Source organism: Schistocerca gregaria, chromosome 10 (assembly GCF_023897955.1).
Source record: "Schistocerca gregaria isolate iqSchGreg1 chromosome 10, iqSchGreg1.2, whole genome shotgun sequence".
NCBI classification, from domain to species: domain Eukaryota; kingdom Metazoa; phylum Arthropoda; class Insecta; order Orthoptera; family Acrididae; genus Schistocerca; species Schistocerca gregaria.
Window position 1 is genome coordinate 189,108,225 of NC_064929.1, and position 8,875 is coordinate 189,117,099.

Genomic DNA, 8,875 nt, shown 5'->3' on the forward strand with positions numbered 1-8,875 from the left:
GTAGTTCAACCATGACTAGACGGTCAATACCGCGGTTCGACCACGTCCGCATTGTTACTTCGTGCCAGGAATGGCTCTCAACAAGGGAAGTGTCCCGGCGTCTCGGAGTGAAATAAAGCGATGTTGTTCGGACGCGGAGGAAATGCAGAGAGACAGGAACTGTCGATGACATGTCTCGCTCAGGCCCCCCAAGCGCTACTACTGCAGTGGATGACCGCTACATACCGATAATGGATCGGAGGGACCCTGGCAGCAACGCCACCAAGTTGAATAATGCTTTTCGTGCAGCCACAGGTCGTCGCGTTACGACTCAAACTGTGCGCAATAGGCTGCATGATACGCAACCTCATTCCCGACTTCCATGGCGAGGTCCATCTTTGCAACTACGACACCATGCAGCGCGGTACAGATGGGCCCAACAACATGGGGAACACGCAGCTCAGGATTGGCATCACGTTCTCTTCACCGATGAGTGGCGCATGTGCCTTCAACCAGACAATCGTCGGAAACGTGTTGGGAGGAAACCTGGTCAGGCTGTACGCCTTAGACACAATGCAGCAAGTGCCGCAAGGTAGAGGTTCCCTGCTGTTTTGGGGTGTCATTAGGTGGGGCCGACGTACGCCACTGGTGGTCATGCCATCCACCGACCGATAGTGCAACCATATCGGCAGCATATTGGCGAGGCATTCGTCTTCATGGACCACAATTTGCGCCCTCATCGTGCTCGTCTTGTGACTGACTGCCTTCAGGATAACGACATCGCTTGACTAGAGTGGACAGCACGTTCTACAGACACGAATCCCATCGAACAAGCGTGGAATAGATTGAAAAGGGCTGTTTATGGACGACGTGAGCCACCAACCACTCTGAATCTACGCCGAATCGCCGATGAGGAGTGGGACCACCTGGACCAATAGTGCCTTGATGAACTGGTGAATAGTATGCCACGACGAATGATATTTTCAACATTTTCGCAGGCATGCATCAATTTGAAGAGGGCGTGCTACTGGGTATTAGAGGTACAAGTGTGTACAGCAATCTGAACCACTACATCTGAAGGTCTCACTGTATGGTGGTACAGTATATGCAATATGTGGTTTTCGTGAGCAATGAAAAGGGCGGAAATGATGTTATGATGTTTATGTTGATCTCTGTTCCAGTTTTCTGTACAGGTTTCGGATGTGTGTGTATAAACAAGGTACAGTAGAGGACCTTGGGAACGCCAGAAATCAATTCTGTTATAATCAATGACTTACCTTCAATTGCTACGAGCTGTGCCGGCCGCGGTGGTCTCGCGGTTCTAGGCGCGCAGTCCGGAACCGTGAGACTGCTACGGTAGCAGGTTCGAATCCTGCCTCGGGCATGGATGTGTGTGATGTCCTTAGGTTAGTTAGGTTTAAGTAGTTCTACGTTCTAGGGGACTGATGACCACAGCAGTTGAGTCCCATAGTGCTCAGAGCCATTTGAACCATTTTTTGCTACGAGCTGTGAAACTTTCCTGGCAGATTAAAACTGTGTGCCGGACCAAGACTTGCAGAACTGGCACTCCTGAAAGAAAGGATATTGTGGAGACATGGCTTAGCCACAGCCTGGGGGATGTTTCCAGAATGATATTTTCACTCTGCAGCGGAGTGTGCGCTGATATGAAACTCCTTTCTTTCAGGAATGCTTGTTCTGTAAGGGTCGCAGGATAGCTTCTGTAGAGTTTGGAAGGTAAGAGATGAGATATTGGCAGAAGTAAAGCTGTGAGGACGGGGTGTGAGTCGTGCTTGGGTAGCTTGCCCGCGAAAGGCCAAGGTCCCGAGTTCGAGTCTCGGTCCGGCACACAGGTTTAATCTGCCAGGAAAGTTTCATATCAGCGCACACTCCGCTGCAGAGTGAAAATATCATTCTGCTACGAGCTGTGATCTCTCGTGACAGGGAATCACGAATCCAGTCACATAAGTGAAATGATATTCCACAGTCACACAATTTTATTACGAGCCGCTTATTTTATGCAGAAATATTCTGTTTGTATATATTATTTGTCACACCATTTGTGTAATACCACTTGGTATAATCACCTACCCACTTGAAAGATAGAGCGCTAGAGTCTCACCGGGCTCTAACTCAGGTGGGGGAGTGACTTTTCCTTGTTCGAGTCCCTCCAGGACGGTCCAAAGTAAACTCATCCTGCTACTATACGAGTACCGGGGACGTTTTGCGGGGGTGAAATGTGGCTGGGGCGCCACCCTCCTCCTACTAGTCCCGCGGCAAAGAAAGCCTGGGCTGTATCGGCAGTCGGACCAATCACCGCGTCATGGGCCTCTACCATAGGCTTTAACACATTTTTTAGGGTTCTGTACCGTATTCGGTAAAAACGGAAGCCTTACTGGATCACTTTACTGTCTGTCCTTCCTCCTGCTATTCAAGTGTGCGTATTGTTGGTGCATACTGCATTGAATCGTATGTTTTAGTGTTAGAGATAAACTTTTGTCTTTATAATTGACGACCGTAAATATCCTATTTTGTAATAATGAAAGTGTTATGTTGGATCACCAGCGATCGCCACCGGCTACAGCTCGAGTTAGCAAAGGGATTTTTAATTTTTTTTTAAATTTATTTACTTTTGCTTTAGATTACAAAAAAACATAGAGCCAAAAAGGATTATAAAGCATCAAATACACATAATCACAATAAAGCAGAACAGCTAGTTAGCATTAAAACACACTCTTAAAGTGAAATAAAAGCGCTACTAGACAAACACCAGACGGAAGCGGCAGTGATGACAATGACTTTGGAGCGGAATTACAAACAGCACTGTATAGCATCATAATGAAAAATCTGCATGTGCTCTCATAGTCAAAGACAAAACATGGTAGGGAAACAGCGTACATCGTACAATAACTACAGCAGTAACTGAAGAACAAAACTGCAGATAACATCATATAACAATGTGAGAAGTGACGCATACAGAGAGACGTACTTAAAATAAAGTAAAAGCCCAAAATGGCGAACATAATACAATCAACAGTTTGTGGAATAGCGCCAGTAGAACAGTGACATAAAATGCACAAGGGATCAATAATGAAAATTTAATGTACAAAGAGAGGTATGGACCCAAATTAAAACACAAAATTATTCACCCGATTACCAACCGGGCTTATGCCATGTGCGAATGAACACCTCTACAACTCATAAATGAAATCTGGATGCCGGTGGCTTCCGAACAGTCTGTGAGCAAGTTATACTTCTCTAAACGGTGGAGTACAACAGGAATACTGGTAGAGAGGATGCAACTTCTTGCAACTAATTTCTTATACAAGTCTGACTATGCAGTCGTGTACTTGGAACGTGCCAATATGATATGGTTAAGGTCCGCTACTGCTATTATGTCCCTATCGCGCGATAATCTTCAACCCATAAAGACGGGCCGGATTCGAAGGAGGATAGGATGCCCGTTCATGTACCTACGTGCATAAACCACTTGGTGTTGCGGCCGTCGCAGAAATTATCCTTATTGTGTACTGTGGCCTTCAGCCAGATTGCTTCTACTATCGCTACATTATTTTTCCCTTCTCTTTTTATCATATCTGATATTGGTAGAAAGCCTAAACCACTCATATAGACAATAACATAATAAAATGAGATCAAGACGGATAGTTACAAATGAAATTACAAATAAAACATGCGTTTACCGCAATCTGCTGCCTACTGTGTTCAAAAGTCACTCAGCTTGTCATACTTGAAAGACCACCACATTAGTGATGCAATACTCGTTCGAAAGAGCTGGTTACAGCTCATCGACCTTCAGCTCAGAGGGAAATGGTTGGGCAAACACAAGGACATGTCAGAGTCTGAGAGTGGAATGGAATCGTCGTATTTTGGCAGTAGAACATAGAAGTGCATTATAAACGAAAATGTTCCTTTGTATAACAATAAAATACTGCACCCTTCGTTTTTTCGAATTTTTAATATTTTATTTTTTATCTTCGTATTGGCCATTGATACCCTCATATATTTAGTATTTTATTCTCAATAAGTTTTATTTCTGCTATCTCCGATTCTATGATGATGTATTTCTGTAGCTCGTGCTACTGTCGATCCATTTTTCTAGAAATACGGGAGTATATGTTTCATTCCGATAGAGGTGTTCAGAGGCGATTATTTATACTTTTCCATTATTTCTAATACTGTCTCTATATTTTAGTAGATCTCCATGGTACTTGTCATGTTCATCATTGAGCACATACATCGATATAAACATACTAGTCGTGCCATTATGGTATAAAGTTTTACTTTTGCTTTTCTATACATGGGTTCTTCTTGTAGGTATCTTTTGAGACGTATACTGTTTTGATTTTAGTAACTCTTACAGTAATTACAAATTTTTGTAGACCCATTCCGCTGCATAATAATCTGCAAAATATTCATATTTACTAACTCGATCAATTTTACCTACGTTTTTTTCTACTTATTTTGGTTTATATTCAGATTGGAGATGAATTTCGTTTCTTCAGCTGAAATTTTGCGGCCGGTGCTATTCGTTATTTTTATAGATGATGTCCTTCTTTATTCATCGTAATATACAGAGATAAGCCACAAACCAGAACTTCGGGAACTTTCGTACAATGCTACATCACAGATAAGTCTACACTACTAAAACGTTACGCCGGAGTCCGAAAATCGATACCAGCGCAGATGTCGGGCAGCAAAAATTCGAATTTCGGTATTTCGCGCTATTATAGACCGAAATTATTAAATTTAAAATGCTGCCATAATCTGTCCGTTAACAAGCGTAATCTTGCTTTGAAAGTTAAACACGACAAGTATTAGAGCTAGAAACCGTGTCTTCATCTCAAGGCAGCGTAACTGGTGGGGCTCAAGTACACAGACTTTTTTTCGTCCAGTGTTTCAGAATGAGAACGGTAAGCGATTTCCAACAGATCTTACAGAAAATCTCAAACCTTGACGAAACATTTTATCGCTGGCACCCGTCACAAGATGCTGAAAAGAAAAAACAGTCTATCGCTCATTACATTTTCACTCTTCTCGTTGTCAGACTTTGGCCTCTGACACGATTTTTTAATTTATTGATTCTTTACCACCAAGTCTATTCGCAACACAGTTTGTATATGTATATCACTTATTGTACCTCCGAAGTTATATCACTATACTACACATACTTCAGGAGATAAGGCGTCTTGAAGATGCGTAATGGTGAAAAAGTAGTTCTTTTCTTGAAATCGAGCACAAATTACCTAATTTATATTCATCCACTGTTCGGTTATGAGAAGACTTAACACAGTGACTCATTTCGAAAGTAATCAGACGTCTGAAGGTATTTTATACGGGGGAGTTCGATTCTTTGAGCAATAGGATGTTTACTGGTACTTACAGAAAAGACTTCATAAAACTTAAATTTGTATTCGATATTAAAAAAGTCCTCAGAATTACATGCCTTGTTATTGTCAGTGAGCGATCACATCCTCGCCACTTCTGGTAACATCAGTTTTTTCCTGCCCAAATACGAAAGTCATGCGATTATTCTTTTCTTGGCTGCCGAAGGAGAAACATCGGTAGACACACATCGGCGAATGAACACTGTGAATGAGCCAGCGTGTCTGTCGCAAATCACCGTTGTGGCATGGTGTGCCAAGTCCTGAGGTTGGTAATGCTGCTTCACGATAACGCACGTCCCCATGTCGCAAAAGTGCAAATGAGGGATTGGATAGGTGCAGAGAACACACTGAAGGCCTCTATGAGGCGTAAGATTTGTATGATGTGATAGAAGAAGGAACAGGAGTCGATTTAGAAGAGATGGGGGATCCAGTATTAGAATCAGAATTTAATAGAGCTTTACAGAAGTGACGATCAAATAAGGCAAAAGGGATAAATAACATTCCATCAGAATTTCTAAAACCATTGCGGGAAGTGGCAAAAAACGACTCTTCACGTTGGTGTGTAGAATGTATGAGTCTGGCAACATACCATCTGACTTTCGGAAAAGTATCAGCCACACAAATCCGAAGACTGCAAAAGCTGACAAGTGCGAGAATTATCGCACAATCAGCTTAACAGCTCAAGCATCCAAGTTGCGTACAAGAATAATATACAGAAGAATGGAAATCAAGCTGCGCTAGATGACGATCAGTTTGGCTTTAGGAAAAGTAAAGGCACAAGAGAGGCAATTCTGATGTCTAGGTTATTAATGGAAGCAAGACTAAAGAAAAATCAAGACACATTCATAGGACTTGTCGACCTGGGAAAAGCCTTCGTCAATGAAAAATGGTGCAAGATGTTCGAAATTCTGCAAAAAAGTAGGGGTAAGCTTTAGAGAGAGACAGGTCATATATAATATGTACGACGGCAAGGAGGGAATAATAAGAGTGGACGACCAAGAACGAAGTGCTCGTATTAAAAATGGTGTAACAGAAGGATGTAGCCTTTCGCCCCTACTGTACTGTCTGTAGGTCGAGGAAGCAATGATGGAAATAAAAGGAATGTTCAAGAGTGGAACTAAAATTCATTGTGAAATGATATCAACGATAAGATTCGCTAATGACATTGCTATCCTCAGTGAAAGTAAAGAAGAATTATATGATCTGCTGAACGGAATGAACAGTTTAATAAGTACAGAGTAAATCGAAGCAGGAGGTAATGAGAAGGAGTAGGAATGAAAACAGCGAGAAATTTAACATCAGGTTGATGATCGCGAAGTAGATGGAGTTAAGGAATTCTGCTATTTATTCAGTAAAATAACCGATGGCGGACGGAGCAAAGAAGACATAAAAAGCACACAATCAATGGCAAAAAGGGCACTCCTGACCAAGACAAGTCTACGAATATCAAATATGAGCTTAATTTGAGGAACAAATTTCTGGAGTACAGCATGGTATGGTAGTGAAACAATTCCTTTACCACATTGCTCCTCGCTTTCCTTTACTACTTGCTCAGGTACCCAAATTGATCATCATCATGCGTAACTTAGAGACAGATATACTGGAAGCATTGAAGCAACTTATATTACTTAATAAAAGCAAGTCTTCCGTTCCAGACTGTATATCACTTAGGTTCCTTTCAGAGCATGCTGATGCAATAGCTCCATACTTACCAGTCATATACAACCGTTCACTCGACTAAAGACTGGAAAGTCGCACAGATCACAGGAATACACAAGAAAGGTACTAGGAGTAATCCACTAAATTAGTGTCCTGCATCATAGACCTCTATATGCAGCAGGAGTTTCGACCATATATTGTGTTCGAACATCAAGAATTACCTCGAGGAGAACGGTCTGCTGACACACAGTCGACACGAATGTAGAAAACATTGTTCTTCTGAAACACAACTAGCTCCTTACACACATGAAGTGCTGAGTGCTACTGACAAGGGATTTCAAACTGATTTTGCATTTCTAGATTTCCAGAAGGCTTTCGACACTGTACCACACAAGAGGCTTGAAGTGAAATTGCGTACTTTTGGAGTACCGTCTCATTTTCCAGTCACTTCGTAGAAACTGACGGATAGTCGTCGAGCAAAACATAAGTGATTTCTGGCGTTCCCCAAGGTAGTGTTATAGGCCATCTGCTGTTCCTTATCTATATAAATGATCCAGGAGACAATATGAGCCGCCGTCTTAGGTTGTTTGTAGATAATGCTGTCGCGTCTGGTTAGTAAGGCCATGAGAAGACCAAAACAAATTTCGAAACGATTTAGAAAAGATATCTGTGTGGTTATAAATTGTCAATTAACACTAAATAATGAATAATGTGAGGACAACCACATGAGTGTTAATAGAAATCAGTTAAATTTGAGCTACACGAAGAATCGGTCAAATCTAAAGGTCGTAAATTTAGCTAAATACCTAGGAATTACAGTCACGAACAACTTACGTTGGAAAGAACATATAGAGAATGTTGCGATGAAGACAAACCAAAGAATTCGTTTTATTGGTAGAACACTTCGATAATGGAACAGGTCTACTAAAGAGACTACCTACACTACGCTTGCCCGTCCTCTTTTGGAGTGCTTCTGTGCAGTGCAGAGCTCAAAGAAGAGCAGCACTCTTTGTATTATCGCGAAATAGAGGAGAGAGTATCACTAAAATGATATAGGATTTGGAGTGGACATCATTACAACAGGCGGTTTTCGTTGCGGACGAATCTTCTCACGCAATTTCATTCACCAACTTTGTCCTCCGAATGCGAAAATATTTTGTTGCCGCCAACGTACAGCCGGCCGATGTGACCGAGCGGTTCTAGGCGCTTCAGTCCGGAACCACGCGGCTCCTACGGTCGCCGGTTCGAATCCTGCCTCGGGCATGGATATGTGTAATGTCCTTACGTTAGTTAGGTTTAAGCTGTTCTAATTCTAGGGGACTGGTGACCTCAGATGTTAAGTCCCATAGTGCTTAGAGCCATTTGAACAATTTTTGAGCCAACCTACGTAGGGAGGAACTATCGTGATAACAAAATACGGAAAGATATACAGTAGGTGTTCGTTTTCATCGCGCGCTCTTCGTGGTTGGAAAACAGAGAATTATTATGAAGGTGGTTCGATGGACTCTCTGCCAGGCACTTAAAAGTGATTCGAAGGGTATCCACGTAATTGTAGGTGTAGATCGTCGATAGGCTGGAACCGTGTGCCACTCCGTTCTCAATTGTGGCTGGAAGATTTAAGAAGCGTTTCAGTAAACTAAAAGTTCTCGTCAGTAATGTAACAGTGTTCGGTCGAACTGGTGCACGCAGGGCGTATATGTAGATAGCGGGTAGCGTCTACGTGCTGGCGTCACCATACTCACCGGCAGTGACCACTCGAGGCTTATCTGGTGACGTCATAAGGCCGTAATTGGCGGGTGCCGGACGTAATAGCGACTAATGAGGCTTCGATAGGG